Raw genomic sequence first — 19,521 nt, 5'->3', positions numbered from 1 at the left:
CTTCATGAGCTGAATTTTTGAAATTTTGGGACTGTTAGCAAATCCGGGCGTCCTGCAATAGAACCCGCCCATCCTCAGAAAGACGCCCGTCCTGCAAGAGAAGCCGCCCGTCTTTTTGGCTGAGAGAAACAAGAAATTTCCCTGGAAAGGAATCCGCCCGTCTTCACTGGAAGACGCCCGTCCCGCATTTACAAATCCGTGCGTCTTTGCTAGAACACGCCCGTCTTTAGGCGAGAATTTCCCAACCCAGAACAAGCAGATTCCGGCCATCCCGAAGGAAAGACGACCGTCTTCCCCCTGCATTTCAAATATTTCGGGTCTTTTATAAACCCCCTCCCACATTCATTTCTTCATTTCTTCATTCAAAACACTATCTATAAACCCCAAAAAAAAACTCAAAACCCTCATACTCTCCATCACAAAAACAAGATTTCCTCAACCACATTCATCAAAATCAAATCAAAACATCCTTTTAACAACAAATCAATCACTCCTCTTTCAACAAAAATCAAAACCAAGCACAAAATCTTCAACCTTTGAGTCGATTTTTGAATTCATAAAGGCAAAGCCTTTCATCTTTAAATCGATTTGGGTACACTTGGAAATTGAAGATTTTCACTCCTTTCTTGGTTTAATCATCAATGGCAAGGACAAAGGGAGCAACAAAAGCACCAAAGGCAAAGGCACTCTCATCAAGACAAAAGAGTCTTCAAGCAAAGAAAGCATTGGCTATGGTGGTAGCTAGCCCAAACTTGGATATACAACAACAACAACCTCCCTTGGAAGCAACAACATCTACTACTCCGTAAATTGCTCAACTTTCGAACTATCCGGAGGTAATTTTCATTTCCAAAACCCATAGGGACACTTTTGCCAAGTATGCTAGAAAATCATTTCTATCTACCAAGTTTATTTGTGAAGATGACTTAGATAAGGTGGGTGTCCTTGATCAAACTAGAGCCTTCTTTAAAGCCATGGGGTTGGAGAAATTGTTTACAACAAAAGAATTGACATACCCCTCCCTTACCTTAGAATTTTTGAGTTCTTTGAAAGTCAACAAGGTAGAGACCATGGAAAACATCGAGTTCCGCCTAGCTAATGTTAGTAGGCGCATCTCCTTTGAGTAATTGGGTAAAGCTTTGGGTCTTAGTGATTCACCGAGTTATTTCAAGAATGTTGGCAAGTATGACCCCGCTCCTCTTTGGGAGGCGATTTCCGGAAGGAAATTTGAGAACTTTCATGCTAGTCGCGCTCTATTAGTCCACCATCCGGGCATTAGAGTGTGGCACAAGGTCATAGGGAACACCATCATTGCAAGAAAAGACACCAACCATTTCAGCAAACTCGATTTTGTTCTTCTTGAGTCGGCCTTAAACATTGGAAGGGAATTCACCAAGACTTTCAACTCTCTAAGGCTTTTGGTGGATAGATGGCTAAATGTTGATTGTGGGAAGCAAGGCACTACCGTTATTGTGAATGAAGGTCTAGTCACTCTTTTGGCTAAATACTTTGATCCGAACTTCAACAAGGATAGCAAGTATGTGGCGAAGAAGGGTGGTCATCTCATTGATATTGATACTATGATAAACAAGTACAAGTGGGTATCTCATAACCCTATTGACACCAAGTATGGATGGCTCACTAGTGAGTCTAGATCTTTTACTTTGCCTTCGAAGATTTGTCGTTTAAGTGTCCACCGGACCAACTATCTCCTTCCCCTCTCAAAAGAGGCCGAATACATTATCCGACAACAAAAGGGTGAAATTGAAATGCCCTCCTCTTCCATTGTCACACCACCCTATCCTTTCAAGTACCAAGAGTTCAAACCCGAAGGTGTTGAAGCAAGCAAAGATTATTTGACTCTTCTTATGAAAGAGATGCACAAGCAAGCTTTCAAAGACCGGGAAGATCCTTACTTAGCCCAATATCCACATCTCCTTCATTTAGCTAGGCAAGGACTACTTGATCCTTCATGTCCTTTGCCTAGTTGGGCGGATAGGGAAGTCTTCTTTCCGAGTGCATCTAGGGGTGAGCTTTCGGGTGACAATGAGGTTGTCGGTGATGAAGATGTTGATGAGGATGATGATGAAGAGGCTAGTGAGGAAGAAGAAGGGGATGATGAACAAAGTGAACAAGAAAGTGAAGAGGGAAGTGGTGATGAGTCCACTTCTATTGAGGAAGATGATAATAGTGATGATATGATGGAAGATTAGCAAGCTTTGGAGGCTCCTACCCTCTCGAGGTTTGTTCTACTTCTCTCTTTGTTTTATTTATTTATCTTGATCATTGTTGGAGTAGTCCTAGAAATATAGAGGACTAACACCTCGGCCCCATTGAGGTGTTCTCATTTTATTGTTCCCACCTTTTGAAAATCCAAAATGACAAATTTAGTTTCATGCATTGCATCGTGTGTGCATGAACTACACCCAACCTTAGGACATTAGCAATAATGTCTAACTCGGTTTGGGGAAGTACATACATACACAACGGGAGGTAATCTAAATTATCCTCTCCGTCATAAACAAAAAAACCATGCATCATGTAGTGTAGATTAGTGTAGTTTGCATTTAGTATAGAAATCATGCATCATGTTTGCATCATTTCCCATCATTTTGGCCATTGAGGACAATGCCCATATTAGTGTGGGGATGGGGAATTCTAACTTAACTTTTATTCAAAAATCAAAAAAAATTGAAAAAATTCGAAAAATCATAAAAATTTGAAAATTGAAAAACCAAAAACAAGTTCATTTCCTTTGTACTGTAGTCATGTATATATTATGTTTGTTCTATCCTTGTTCACATTGATCGACTACGCCACATCCGAGACATGAGGATATTGAAGACCGCATGGTATGATCTTTCCAATCTCCTTTTTTCTCTTTATGTTAATGACTATGTGGCTTTATTTTGATTGATGCGGTACAACAATGTGAACTTAGGACTTGCATTTGGTTTATATGTCATATTAGTTGGTAGAATCATTTGCATTAGGATGTTTATATGCTAGTTACATCATGGCATGTAGTTTGCATGTTAGAAAATTTTGCGAAACCGTCTACTTGGGAAGCTTGATAAGTGTATATAGGCCCTAGTAGATGTTTTTTGTTCTTAAGACTTTGCTTGTTAGAATACTTGTAAAACACCCTAGGATGTGTCATGCTAGTATCCTTTGACCCATGGATTAAGGCCTAGTTAAGAGTACCTTGTGGTGTGATAACTCCTTGGCTACCGTTTATTCCAAGGTGACCCTTGAAGCCATGCATCCATCCATCATCCATGTTCAACCACATTTTTGTCATCAAAGGGAATGGGCACAAAAAGAAATCAATTTGAGTTCAATGAAATGAAAAGTGAAAGAAAGTTTGCAAAAAAATGCATCAAATGAAAAGAGCAGCAAAAATAGAACTCCTAGAGCTTCAAATATAAGGCACCCTCACTACATATGGGGTGACTTTGAAAATGTTCAAAAAAAATGCAAAGAAATATTGAAAGTTGTCAAGTGTTGAAATGCCAAAAATCAAAAAGAAATGGCAAAAGAAAGTGTTCTCAAATGTTATATGCCACATGAAATTAGGGGGGAAAAACAACAAATGCAAACTCCCAAAGTGAAACTCAAATTCTATCGATCCCTTTATCCATCGTATCCATTTTTGTGCATGTTAGAGAGGGGACGACCCTTCTTCTTGTCTAGGCAAGAGGGGGATTTCAAAGATCCTCCAGTGTTTCTAACACCATAGGGAGTCTATTCTTGACAAAAGCATTTAACGATTGAAGATAAAGGTACCCTAGCTTGACACAACTTGGAGGTGATTTATTGGTATCCTTCTAGGCTTAGTAGTTTGAAGAAATTGCATCTATGAAGGAATGTGTACCCTTGAATTGCTTCCCTTGTAGATAATTTCCGCCACTTAGATGAGGAAAGTGGCTATTTTTTTGTAGATGCATCCATTATTTGTTTTGTGTGCTTAATGTTTGGATGTGTCGCCATTTTGGCAAGACCCACCTTGCCTTGCAAGAAGGCATCCTACCTCATGGTTGTCTTGTTATGAGTTGAAGGGGCGGAGTGAGACCCGCTAATTGTCTCATATCGGCTATATTATTAGGATAGTTTAAATAATGGTCCTAGTCTTTGTCACCTCTTTACTCGGGACGAGTAAAGGTTCGGTTTGGGGATATTTGATGTGACCATAATTAGAGCATATTTAGTCCCCGAATTAGCCTTGTTCCCATGCTTTTTAGTGCATATTTGGGTCATTTATTGTCTTTAGTTCTTTGTTTTGCATATTCTTTGAGGATTTGTGTCCTTGGTAGAAAAGGAGTGCAAACCTTGCATTTTTATGGCAAAATGAGACTAAATTGATTGAATTCAATGACCAAGCATCAAGGAGAGACAAGATTAGAAGGCCTTTGTATATACTATAGTAGATGGGCAATGATGAGGAAATATCCTTGCATCCCCGAGGAAATCCCCAAGGATTTTATGAAGAAAAAGGAAGAAAAGAAGAAGAAAGCACGCTGCATGACAATCCGTGCGTCTTCCCAAGAAGACGCCCGTCCTCCACCTTCACAATCGGTGCGTCTTCCTTACAAGACGCCCGGGCAGCAACCCCAGAAGACGCCCGTCTTCTCCCAAAGACGCACGGGCAGCAACTCACGAATCCGGCCGTCCCGAGCCTAAGACGCACGAATTCCAAGACAGCGCAAACTCGTTTCTTCAAGCTTGAAGAAAGATGCCCATGTTGGAAATCTATATCTCATTTTTAACATATTCATATATGTTTCAAATTAATTTAGTCATAAAATTAATTACAAATCTTATGCATGCAAACTAAAACAAAAGAGATAAGAAAATTAATTTCTCACCAAATAAATTTCGGTCAAATGGGCACCAACAAGATCTCCTTCTTGTTAGTTCTTGAGCTTTCCAATATTGGATGAACATACATGACCTCAAAATAGAAACCCTCCAATTAGTTGCACCCAAGACAATCCCTTAAACCCACAAATAAACATGTACTAGATGTTCTTAATGTAGTTTACCTTAAAATCTATTACTAATACTCATATACTACTTTTAGTATTATTAGTGTTTGATTTAAACAAATTAGATTCACAAAATGAATTTTTGTGAAGAACAGGAGAGAGAAGGGAGGTTTTTCATAAAAAGTAAGAATGAATTTATTAGAGAAAATTCTCTCTAATTTTCAATGTACAAAACCGGTTGGGAGGGCTATTATGTAGTCAAATTTATCTTCCCAATTTGCTTTCGTTCTTCACAAGAAAAGCTAGCTAGTAGTAGGTGTTATCATGATGCCTATTTTATTATTTAAATAACAAAAACATCAAAACCCACTTACTACATATAAAACCGGTTTTCCATGTAATATGGAGTCCATTTTATTTTTGTCAATTGTACAATTGTATGTCATGTGACATGCGACATGTCTTATGTCATGTTTTAATTTAAAATGCATATTTAACAAATTAAATATCATTTACAAATTAAATAAATCATATTTAACAAATTGACTCGTAATATAAAATTACTTTCTCATAAAATGGTCATTTAATTACTAGTTAGTATAATTCACAATATCTTGTAATTATAACTAACTTATCATTCTCATCTCGCGTGTTTCGCAAACACCGATTAATTTTAGTAATATAACTTCTTAAATTACTAAATGAAATCTCATTTAATCACATTATAATAAGATGTCATTATTCTCTCTCTTATAATAATTTGTTCAATTTTAAGGAATTAATTAATCTGTATCGGTATACAATTAATTAACTTTTCAATTAAGGGAATTGTCCTTTAGATGTGACCTCAAGGGACCAACTGATCACCACCGTCGCACGACAGTAATGTCAAACTCTAGCCAGCCAATCATTACCGATATGTGAGGACCAGTTGACTATATATGTAATGTATCATCCCTTCCGTATTCTTGGTATGAGATTTAATAATGATATTTAAATCATGTGATCGCACTATTGTTGAGGACACATTTCCCAACAATCTCCCACTTGTCCTCGACAAGTGTGCGTCACCAATTCTCTTGTCCTATTACTATCTCCCACTCAATGCAAGGTGTCTTTCGGGTCGTACTTGCAAGTGATCATATCGAGAGTGGTTTCCTCGATCTGGAGAATAACTGATTGACCGGATTTATCTATCATAGATACCTTCCGAGCGTGGCCACGCATTTCCAGTTCATTACTCCTCGAGTGGCCCTGAGATATTGTTTTAACCCTGACAAGGGGGTGGAAAATTCCTATCGCACTTATTCCCTTCGACTAGCCACAGCCATCATAACCCAAAATATGCCCATTTGACCGCATTTACGAAGGTCGTAGTAACACAAATCAAAGTTAATCTGAAACTGTGCCATCTTAGGCGAACAGTCTTTAGTCAAAAGAATCGACTCATTAGAATACTATAGTAGCTCTCGCCACGACCAGGCTATATAAATTTGCCAGAACTCTATAAGCGGTCACAAGGCCCGACAAAGTGTTCCTAACAGTCTGCCTATGTGATCGACTAGTCATCTCACATGACTCTATGGCACTTGAACTTGCCATCAATCGCATCACACTCTAGTCACTTCGAGACGTCACCTCATATAAGTAACTATGGGCGAATACTATGTTAATCCGGGTTCACTTTAACGGGGTTCAATGTTGTCTCTACAACCCGTTTGGATGTAACAAAGTATAACAAAAGAGTTTTAAAGTAAAACTCGAACGACAAATGCGATTATCACATATGAATAGTCAATTCCTGATTACTATTTCATGTTCTATAATCTAATTTGATCTTGTATGTAGTTCATTTCAATTCAATTGAAATGACATGACTCATCATGTTTAGCCTTTGAGAAGGCTTTGGTTAGTAGGTTTTATCAACTTCTTGTACCTTACTCAACCTTACTACATACTCGTTTTCCTTTGTAATGTATACATTTCCATTACAAAACTTTCTGAGTACGTGTCGAGATCCAATCAAGAGATAGGCCCTCTAGCCTAAGAATAGCTCCCACTGTTTTCACAGTGTGCGGGACTCATCCTTCTTGCACATCTCATGATTGCAAGTGTACTCAATTTCCGTTATAAATATCTCTCATTGTTCTTTATTGCCTAGAATGATTCTAGAAAATCTACTTCTTAATTAACATAGCCACAATGGTATCTTAACCATCCTAATGTGTTTTGATTATGGTTTTGTCAGAAACCATGTGCAATCTCAATTGTCAATTGTCACTTGTGTAACACTCTTACACAATATTGCATCATAAACACTTTGCTTTACTTCCTTAATGCTTCTGCAAGCACTTAAGGGTAATCTTTATGGCTTACTTGGTAAAGATTACTTAAATTCGATTTTGAAAAACAAATCATCATACTCAAAGTATATGAAGTGTTATACATCATTACTCATTTAATTGATCCGGCAGCGGAAGCAAATGAAATCAATCAAATATGTTCAATTTTATTGAACTTAGTCATGAATCTTATGAACATAAGACTTCTTATTTGACGCTAATATCATGTGGATTTATCTTCATAAAACCAGATATTCAAGATGTATTATATTACTCCAAAAGTCTTAAATCATTCTCAATGATCAATATGTCATCCACATATCAGACTAAATAAAATTTCCGTAACTCCCACTAAACTCCATGTATAAACACAACTTCTCGACTTATCGAGAAATTTTTTATCACATGATCAAAATGTTGATTCCAACTCATTGATGTCCTACTTAAGATCCTCTCTTAAGTTTCACATTATCTTAGGATTGTAAAAATCTATAAAACTTATGACATGTATTGAATACATTCCTTCTTTTGAAGAAGTGGGTTTTAGATTCACTTGCTGTGCGCATATCCTCATAATGAAACACAATCCCTAAGAAGATCCAAATAGACTTAAGTATTTCAATTAGTGCAAAACCCTTTGCAACCAATCTTGCTTTGAAATCTCTCTTTATTAGTGCAAAACCCTTTGTCACTAATCAAGCCCTTTTGTTTCGGATTTTCATGGCTCTAAGCCTTGTATTGAGTTGTGACTTAAACACTCTCATGTAAGTCATATGTTCATTACTTTCCAGAAGTAATCAACTTGAATCAAACAATTTCTTTGTAAGTTCTTTACTTTCTTAAAAGTAAAAGGAATTCATCATTTTCAACAAGTGACGAATTTAACCTCCTAGGTTTTAAAGAAACAATGTCTTACACAAAACGTCTATTGTAGCCAAGAAAGACCAGTGTCTTGCGACATAACATTCTTTTGTGGCTCTTGAATAATTTCTCCCACTCTGTCTTCTAGAAATAAACTTGTATTTTAGAAAGACAGCTTCACGAGCCGCAAACCCGTCGCACTCGTGATAATAGAAAAGGGAAAAATGAGCATTTGTTTCTTGTGAAAACTTACAAACATGGTAACATACAATTTCATATCTCATATGATTCATTTTAGATTTAGTGGAAAAATAATTTAGACAAAAATGATAAAATCCCCAAAAGGATCAAGTAACTCAAAGTAACTTGATTGAAGTTCAAACCATATCGAATAGCGTTTGAATTCTTATCCAATCACACATTATTCCATAATGCGTGCTAAGAGAGATTAACTTGTAATACTATATCACATTTCCTTTGGCTTATATCAAAGTCTTCACTTTGATAATCCCATCACGACTAAATCGTGATTCCTTGAACTCTTTAAACTTCTTCAAAGATTTTTCTATTTACCTTATTAAGTGAACACATTAGCGTCAACTTAAATCGTTGGTAAAAGAAAATGATCAACCTATTTTGGATCGATAATTTACAACCTCGATCTCCTTTTCAACCAAAATGCACGAGATATCTTGCTTTGAATACAAGATACGCATAAACCATAAGATCTAATGGTTTCAAGAGTACTCGACAACTCTTTGCGTTAATCATTCCAGAATCTAAGGTTTAATCTTGGGTTACCAATTTTAGTCTTGCATCATCTTCATGATATATCAATCTAGTTTGGTTTAGAATATTATCACCTTGATAATGGGCTAGCCATACATCAAATCGTGGTGTATAGGGTCACAAAAGTGAAACCTCTTTTGTACCATAACAAGTTTGTATTCTTATTTAGAGTTTATGTACTTAATATTCACAATTAAGTACAACTCCAAACCCGAAAACTAGATTTAGTACACAATGACTCTATCTCTCGACTTCATTGTTGCTAGTCGTCATATTCTAATCATCCTATGTATCAAACATAATGATGAAAACCACCACCGGTTTCTAATATTGACGAAGTAGTACTAGCAAAATTTTATGTTAATCAAATAAACATTTAAAGAAGAAGGTCCAATTAGATGTCCCACAACTAACTTGTTGATCCTTCAATAATTTGGGGTAGTTTCCTTTCTCGTGTCCAACATTTAAGACAATGGAAACTTTATCGGTCGGGATTGATAGGTTTAGTATCGTCATTCTCAACAACTTTACCTTTAACATTACCTTGTATCAATTCCATTATAATCTTTACTTCTTGAACCTCGTCCTCATCTTAACGGTTTAAGAGAATGCTCCCACTCATTTCAATGAGTCTTTGCTTTGAGAAGCAAAATTGAATTCATGAAGATCACTCTTCATTTGTTCGTTTTAGTCTTAAAACTTTCATTGAAGTGGTTGCGTTATTTTGGTCAATTACGAATTCTTGACAAAACTAATTACCAAAACAATTTATCGCTTCAAGGTACTTAATTCATTTAAGTATATGGAAAAGCAATCCATTGTAAGTAGATATGTTAGTCAAGAATCAAAAACCTGTTTGATAATGAATAACTTTAATCTATTCTCTTTACAAGAGATCCTTAGCAATGTTTCATTTGAGGTTTTAGAAGCAAATTCATATTTGTCTTTAGTTATGATGTTTTAATGGAGATTTGAATCAAAAACGAAATGATATCGTATATGAATTGTGGTAAAGAAATAGAACAATATGATAACGGAATAGTGGAAAAAACAACACATTCATCGTTATAATAATACTTGTAAACAAGTATAGCATTTACATAGTGACCTCTACCCAACTATGATAAATGATTCCGAGATCCAAATTCATATTAACTTGGGCACGGGGTAGCCGATGAAACCCTTATCAATATAACTCGGTGGATTAACTCTTTAATCGATTCTACTTTTAGAACTCTCGGTCGATAAAATTACATTAACATTTATCTTTAGCCCAAAACACATCCGACAAGGGCACGGGGTAGCCGATGAAACCTTCATCAATTACTTTTGTTGAGTTCAACCCAAATTTCGAATAAATGTGTCCATGATCCAAATTCACATTAACTTGGGCACGGGGTAGCCGATGAAACCCTCATCAACATGAATTCGGTGGATAGACATTTATCACCCACTTCCCCTACGTAACAAGGTTTGTACCCCGGGCGTAGAGTGCACTCCCCTCGCGAAATAGGTTTTCATGGTTTCTACTATTTGGTAAGGCTAAGTCTCAATTGTGTATTTTAGCGAGAGGTCATGTCAATTTATTATCTATCACCTTTTAAGTGAACTAAAGCGGTGAACTACGATAATTGTAATTGACACGGTCGATAAACTCGATAAAAAGATGATGCATGTTTTAGTTATGGCGATTTAGCGATGCATGCGACATATAAATAAAATGCAAAGCATAAAAATAAATCCTAGTATGGCCTTCCTAAAATAGAAAAACTATTTAACTATTACATATTCGGAAACCAACTCCATTGGTCCCTTGAACTTCGGTTCTTGGCACGCATCTCGAGGTAACACCGTCTTTATGTATCGTCTTCCTTGAGTGACACCGTCTTCAAGGAACTCCGAAATAATAAAATTACATAACAAATTACATAATTTCCTATTATACATTTGTAATTAAAATAAAATAAATCTATTAAATTACAAAACGGTGATACGAGATCACAATAAATTACAACCGAATCGATATTCCCATACATTTCGGGTAATATCAATTAAAACTAAGGCCATACTAAGTAAAAATTACATAATTCAAAATTACATAAAATAAAATTATGACAATCATAAATAAAATGCAGCATTATAATATGTATGAACATGCCCAATTTTATGCTAAATCGCCTTTAAAGAGCCAATATCGTATATTACACGGTTTTTACAGATTTGCGTGATTCAACGTTTTATAATCACTAAAATTACATAAATTCATATTTATGCACAAGTTAATTACCCTAACTTCTTAGGACTCAAAAATTAGTCTCCACTAACCATTTGACCATAATTAACTCATATTTCTTATTATTGTTCATAAAAGGACTTAAAATAACAATAAAAAGCTATAAACTTCAAATAAATCACAAAATTTCAAATAAATTCAAAATTCAAAATTTAAAACTTGTGAACATTCTGTAAAAATACCATGACACTCATAATGTTCAAAAACTTAGGTTAAAATTTCGTAATATTATCGGAAAAACTATGTTGCGGTTTATCGGATTTATCAATAAAAATCATAAAAACATGAGAAAAATTATATTCATCAAATTTTCAATTTTTGATCTGAAAAAGATAATAAAATGCAACATGTGACGTTTTTCCTTAGTCATGAAGTATGTTTTAGAAATTATTCACTAATTAAGTCACTATTTATGCTATTTTTCATCAAAAATCCATAAATCATGCATTAAGACTTAATTATAGCCTATTATTTTACACACATCTTATAAAATTGCATGTGACAACATACTAAATTTCTATGGCAAGATTAGAAATATTTCTCATATTAACCTATTTTTCATCTAAATTCGATTTTTAACATGAAAAATCCATATTTCGAGCATAAGAACTCATAAAATTATGAAAATTTCCAGATCATCTAAAAATAATATATGTGAAAACATATCCAAAAATCACTGGAAAATTCGAAGTTTAGCTAATTTTCGTCCAAAAATGACATTTTTATCATAAAAATCACATTTTAATGCCAATATTATTTAAAATGAACAATAAAAATCCGTAAATTAACCAAAATATCCTAAATACATTTTAGGATCAGAAAATTTAACATGCATAAATTATTTTCGTGATATATCATAATAACACAAATTTACAAGTTTTGTATGTTAATCATATAACTCGGAAAAACTATAACCGATTTGCATGCAAACAACCTTGTGCTCTGGATACCGCTTGTTGGAAATCTATATCTCATTTTTAACATATTCATATATGTTTCAAATTAATTTAGTCATAAAATTAATTACAAATCTTATGCATGCAAACTAAAACAAAAGAGATAAGAAAATCAATTTCTCACCAAATAAATTTCGGTCAAATGGGCACCAACAAGATCTCCTTCTTGTTAGTTCTTGAGCTTTCCAATATTGGATGAACATACATGACCTGAAAATAGAAGCCCTCCAATTAGTTGCACCCAAGACAATCCCTTAAACCCACAAATAAACATGTACTAGATGTTCTTAATGTAGTTTACCTTAAAATCTATTACTAATACCCATATACTACTTTTAGTATTATTAGTGCTTGATTTAAACAAATTAGATTCACAAAATGAATTTTTGTGAAGAACAAGAGAGAGAAGGGATGTTTTTCATAAAAAGTAAGAATGAATTTATTAGGGAAAATTCTCTCTAATTTTCAATGTACAAAACCGGTTGGGAGGGCTATTATGTAGTCAAATTTATCTTCCCAATTTGCTTTTGTTCTTCACAAGAAAAGCTAGCTAGTAGTAGGTGTTATCATGATGTCTATTTTATTATTTAAATAACAAAAACATCAAAACCCACTTACTACATATAAAACCGGTTTTCCATGTAATATGGAGTCCATTTTATTTTTGTCAATTGTACAATTGTATGTCATGTGACATGTGACATGTCTTATGTCATGTTTTAATTTAAAATGCATACTTAACAAATTAAATATCATTTACAAATTAAATAAATCATATTTAACAAATTGACTAGTAATATAAAATTACTTTCTCATAAAATGGTCATTTGATTACTAGTTAGTATAATTAACAACATCTTGTAATTATAACAGACTTATCATTCTCATCTCGCGTGTTTCGCAAACACCGATTAATTTTAGTAATATAACTTCTTAAATTACTAAATGAAATCTCATTTAATCACATTATAATAAGATGTCATTATTCTCTCTCTTATAATAATTTGTTCAATTTTAAGGAATTAATTAATCTGTATCGGTATACAATTAATTAACTTTTCAATTAAGGGAATTGTCCTTTAGGTGTGACCTCAAGGGATCAACTGATCACCACCGTCGCACGACAGTAATGTCAAACTCTAGCCAGCCAATCATTACCGATATGTGTGGAACAGTTGACAATATATGTAATGTATCATCCTTTCCGTATTCTTGGTATGAGATTTAATAATGATATTTAAATCATGTGATCGCACTATTGTTGAGGACACATTTCCCAACAGCCCATCCTTCTAAAAATACCGGCGTTTCCTTAAGTAGGGACTTAATCGTCATTTAAGCCCTTAGTTAACCCTAATTCCTACACCTAATCCCCACTATAAATACCCCATTAGTCTAATTGGAAGAGGATGTTCTTCTTAGCAATCTTTAGTGTAGTTAATATCAATCAAATCTCTCTTTAGTTTTGTAATCAACAATTAATCAAGTTTTAATACAAGTTTTATTTCCTTAATCTCTCTTTTGTTCATCCTTTATTTTGGGTAATTGAAGATTATTTGGGTTATTATTGGGAGATTGACAACCTCTCAATCAAGCATCAAGTACTTCTTTTATTCTTGCTTTATTATTGGAATCATTAGTAGGTATAATTCTCTTAATCCCTTTTTAATTATTGTTAATTACTTTCATTTATTCATCATGTTTCACTTTGTTGGTATGATTGACAACCTTGCTAGCATGTTCAACATGATAATGAGTGAGTAGTCACCTAGCTAGGGTTAATGGGTAATTAGGGGAAACCAACATGGGGAATGATTCATGCTTAAATTAATATGCTTTCATGGTTTATTTGCTTGCTTGTTTTGATCTCAACTCATGCACATGTTATGTTTGATGAAATGCGAGCCTATGAATCATTGCATTTTTTACCCATCACCTATCTTTTCAATGAGACTTGTAAGACATAAACCAACTCGAGTCTCATTAGACCATGCATGTTGTTGAGTAGGGAAGACTAAGTCGACTTGTAGGTGTTATACAATCTAATCGATTCGGCTCGGGACCCAAACTTTCCTAGGATTGTAAGATATAACCCAAGTCAATCCATCACAACAATAATTGCTTGCTTATAATTTGAGAACATGTTTGTATGATCAATTCCCATGATTCCCCTATGACCCCATGATACCCTAGTGCTTTTTATCAATTGTTTACAACCCTTTTAATTCATCTTGCTTGTTTATTTTCATTGCTATTTAGTTTAGTGACCTTCTACATCAACCCAAATTGTGAGACCCCTAAGACACCACTAGTTGCGATAGAAATCTCATCTCAATTCCCGTCCCTTAGGATCCGACCTTTACTTGCCTCTTTACTAATTGTAGAGTTGTTTGTGAAGTTATAAATTGTGTTTTGGTCTAGGTGCTCCTAACGACAAGTTACCGAAAAGACGTGTCCGACCAAGGCGCATCACCTTTGATGTTTTGAGTAAAGCATTAGGTCGTAGTGATACACCTCGTTATTATAAGAAGCCCGAAAAGTATGACCCTGCTCCTCTTTGGGAGGCGATTTCCGGGAAGAAATTTGAGAACTTTCATGCTTGTCGCGCTCTATTTGTCCACCATCCGGGCATTAGAGTGTGGCACAAGGTCATCGGGAATACTATCATTGCAAGAAAAGACACTAACCACTTTACCAAGCTCGATTGTGTTCTACTTGAGTCGGCCTTAAATATTGGAAGGGAATTCACCAAGCCTTACAATGCTCTAAGGCTTTTGGTGGAAAGATGGCTCAATGTTGATTGTGGAAAGGAAGGCACCGCTTTTATCGTAAATGGAGGTCTAGTTACTCTCTTGGCCAAGTACTTTGATCCAAATTTCAACAAGGATAGCAAGTATGTGGCGAAAAGAGGGGGTCATCTCATTGACATGGATGCCATGATTAACAAGTACAAGTGGTCAAGCATAATCCTCTTGACACCAATTATGGGTGGCTCACCAATGATGCTAGATCTTTTACTTTGCCTTCCAAGATATGCCGTTTGAGTGGCCATAGAACAAAATACCTTCTTCCGCTCTCAAAGAAAGCCGAATACATCATCCGTCAACAAAGGGGCGAAATTGAAGAGCCCTCCTCCTCCATTGTTACACCACCCTACCCATTCAAATATCAAGAGTTCAAACCCGAAGGTGTTGAAGTGGGCAATGACTACATGACTCTACTTATGCAAGAGATGCACAAACAAGCTTATAAGGATCGGGAAGATGCATACTTGGCCCAATATCCACCCCTCCTTCATTTAGCTAGGCAAGGAATACTTGATCCTTCATGTCCTTTGCCTTGTTGGGCGGATATGGAAGTCTTCTTTCCAAGTGCATCTAGGGGTGAAAGACCGGGTGACGATGAGGTTGTCGGTGATGAGGTTGTTGATGATGAGGGCATTGTTGAAGAGGTAAATGAAGAAGAAGAGGTAAATGAAGAAGAAGAGGATAATGAAGGAAGTGAGCAAGGAAGTGAAGAGGGGAGTGGTGATGAGTCCACTTCTATTGAGGAAGATGATGACAATGATGATATGGTGGAAGACTAGCAAGCTTTGGAGGCTCCTACCCTCTTGAGGTTTGTCTACTTCTTTATTTGTTTTATTTATTTTATCTTGATCATAGTTGGAGAGTCCTAGCAACATAGAGGACTAACACCTCGGCCCCATTGAGGTGTTCTTATTTCATTGTTCCCACTTTTGAAAATGCAAAATGACAATTTAGTTTCATGCATTGCATCTTGTGTGCATGAACTACCTCCAACTTTAGGACATTAGAAATAATGTCTATCTCGGTTTGGGGAAGTACATGCATACGCAACGGGAGGTAATCTAAATTACGCTCTCCGTCATAAACAAAAACGCATGCATCATGTAGTGTAGATTACTTTAGCTTGCATTTAGTGTAGAATTCATGCATCATGCTTGCATAGTTTCCCATCATTTTGGCCATTGAGGACAATGCCCATATTAGTGTGGGGATGGGGAATTCTAACTTAACTTTTATTCAAAAACCCAAAAAAATCAAAAAGTTTCGAAAAATCAAAAAAAATTGAAAAAAAATTTGAAAATCCAAAAACAAGTTCATTTCCTTTGTAGTGTAGACTTGTATACATTGTTGTATATATTGTGTTTGTTCTATCCTTGTTCACATTGAATGACTACGCCACATCCGAGACATGAGGATATTAAAGACCGCATGGTATGATCTTTCCAATCTCCTTTTTCCTCTTTATGTTAATGACTATGTGGCTTTATTTTGATTGATGCGGGAAAATAATGTGAACTTAGGACTTGCATTTAGTTTATATGTCATATTAGTTGGTAGAATCATATGCATTAGGATGTATAAATGTTAGTTGCATCATGGCATGTAGTTTGCATGTTAGAAAAATTTTGTGAAACCGTCTACTTGGGAAACTCGACAAGTGTATATAGGCCCTAGCAGATGCTTTTTCTTCTTAAGACTTTTCTTGTTAGAATACTTGTAAAACACCCTAGGATGTGTCATGCTAGTATCCTTTGACCCATGGATTAAGGCCTAGTCAAGAGTACCTTGTGGTGTGATAACTCCTTGGCTACCGTTTATTCCAAGGTGACCCTTGAAACCATGCATCCATCATCCATGTTCTACCACATTTTTGTCATCAAAGGGAATGGGCACAAAAAGAAATTGATTTGAGTTCAATGAAATGAAAAGTGAAAGAATGTTTGCAAAAATGCATCAAAAGAAAAGAGCAGCAAAAATATAACTCCTAGAGCTTCAAATATAAGCCACCCTCACTACATATGGGGTGACTTTGAAAATGTTCAAAAGAAATGCAAAGAAAAGTTGAAAATGTCAAGTATTGAAATGCCAAAAATCAAAAGAAATGGCAAAAGAAAGTATTCTCAAATGTTATATGCCACAAGAAATTGGGGGGAAAAACAACAACAAAGCAAACTCCCAAAGTGAAACTCAAATATCTATTGATCCCTTTATCCATCGTATCCATTTTTGTGCATGGTAGAGAGGGGACGACCCTTCTTCTTGTCTGGGCAAGAGGGGGAATTCCGCGATCCTCCAGTGTTTCTAACGCCATAGAGAGTCTACTCTTGACAAAAGCATTTAACGATTGAGGACAAAGGCACCCTAGCTTGACAAAATTTGGAGGTGATTTATTGGTATCCTTCTAGGCTTAGTAGTTTGAAGAAATTGCATCTATGAAGGAGTGTGTACCCTTGAATTGCTTCCCTTGTAGATAATTTCCGCCGCTTAGATGAGGAAAATGTCTATTCTTTTGAAGATGCATCCATTACTTTGTTTTGTGTGCTTAATGTTTGGATGTGTCGCCATTTTGGCAAGACCCACCTTGCCTTGCAAGAAGGCATCCTACCTCATGGTTGTCTTGTTGTGAGTTGGAGGGGCAGAGTGAGACCCGCTAATTGTCTCATATCGGCTATGCTATTAGGTTAGTTTAAATAACGGTCCTAGTCTTTGTCACCCCTTTACTCGGGACGAGCAAAGGTTCGGTTTGGGGATATTTGATGTGACCATAATTAGAGCATATTTAGTCCCCGAATTAGCCTTGTTCCCATGCTTTTTAGTGCATATTTGTGTCATTTATTGTCTTTAGTCCTTTGTTTTGCATATTCTTTGAGGTTTTGTGTCCTTGGTAGGAAAGGAGTGCAAACCTTGCATTTTCATGGCAAAATGAAGCTAAATTGATTGAATTCAATGACCAAGCATCAAAGAGAAGACAAGATTAGAAGGCCTTTGTACAAACTATAGTAGATGGGCAATGATGAAAAAAGATCCTTGCATCCCCGAGGAAATCCTCAAGGATTTTATGAAGAAAAAGGAAGAAAAGAAGAAAGAAAGAAGTTGTAAGACAATCCGAGCGGATTGTCCCAAAGACGCCCGTCCACCACCCACAATCCGAGCGTCTTCCCCCTGTGGACGCCCGTCCAAAACACCCCAAATCCGCCCGTCTTCCCCATCTGGACGCCCGTCCAGAATCACCAGAATCCGCCCGTCCCGTGCCCTGGACGCCCGGATTCTCTAACAGCTATTTCGTCTTCTACAAGCTTCAAGAAAGGATGCGCATATTTTTCTAAGACCGGCGTAAAAGAGACCGGAGTCTCCCTAGAGACCGGCGATTCCTCAAGGACTTAATCGTCATTTAAGCCCTTAGTAAACCCTAATTTATGTAACTAATCCCCACTATAAATACCCCATTAGGCTAATTAGAAGAGTATGTTCTTCTTAGCAATCTTTAGTGTAGTTAATATCAATCAAATCTCTCTTTAATCTTGTAATCAACATTTAATCAAGTTAAAATACAAGTTTCATTTCCTTAATCTCTCTCTTGTTCATCCTTTGTTTTGGGTAATTGAAGATTATTTGGGTTATTATTGGGAGTTTGACAACCTTCCAATCAATCATCAAGTACTTCTATTATTCTTTGCTTTATTATTGGAATCATTAGTAGGTATAATTCTCTTAATTCCTTTTTAATTATTGTTAATTATCTTCATTTATTCATCATGTTTCACTTTGTTGGTATGATTGATAACCTTGCTAGCATGTTCAACATGATAATGAGTGAGTAGTTTCCTTAGCTAGGGTTAATGGGTAATTAGGGGAAACCAACATGGGGAATGATTCATGCTTAAATTAATATGTTTTCATAGTTAATTTGCTTGCTTGTTGTGATCTCAACTTATGCACATGTTATGTTTGATGAAATGCGAGCCTATGAATCCTTGCATTTTTTTACCCATCACCTATCTTTTCAATGAGACTTGTAAGACATAAACCAACTCGAGTCTCATTAGACCATGCATATAGTTGAGTAGGGAAGATTAAGTCGACTTGTAGGTGTTGTACAATCTAATTGATTCGGCTCCGGGACCCAAACTTTCCTAGGATTGTAAGATATAAACCAACTCGATCCATCACAACAATAATTGCTTGCTTATAATTTTAGAATATGTTTGTATGATCAATTCCCATGAATCCCCTATGACCCCATGACACCCTAGTGCCTTTTATCAATTGTTTACATCCTTTTTAATCATCTTGCTTGTTCACTTTCATTGTTATTTAATTTAGTGATTTTCTACTTCAAATCCCAATTTGTGACACCCTTAGATACCGCTAGTTGCAATAGAAAATCTCATCTCAATTCCCGTCCCTTGGGATCCGACCTTTACATGCCTCTTTACTAATTGTAGGGTTGTTTGTGAAGTTATAAATTGTGTTTTTGTCTAGGTTCTC

Source organism: Silene latifolia, chromosome 9, assembly GCF_048544455.1.
Source record: "Silene latifolia isolate original U9 population chromosome 9, ASM4854445v1, whole genome shotgun sequence".
Classification (NCBI taxonomy): domain Eukaryota; kingdom Viridiplantae; phylum Streptophyta; class Magnoliopsida; order Caryophyllales; family Caryophyllaceae; genus Silene; species Silene latifolia.
This window is presented reverse-complemented; position numbering follows the sequence as displayed.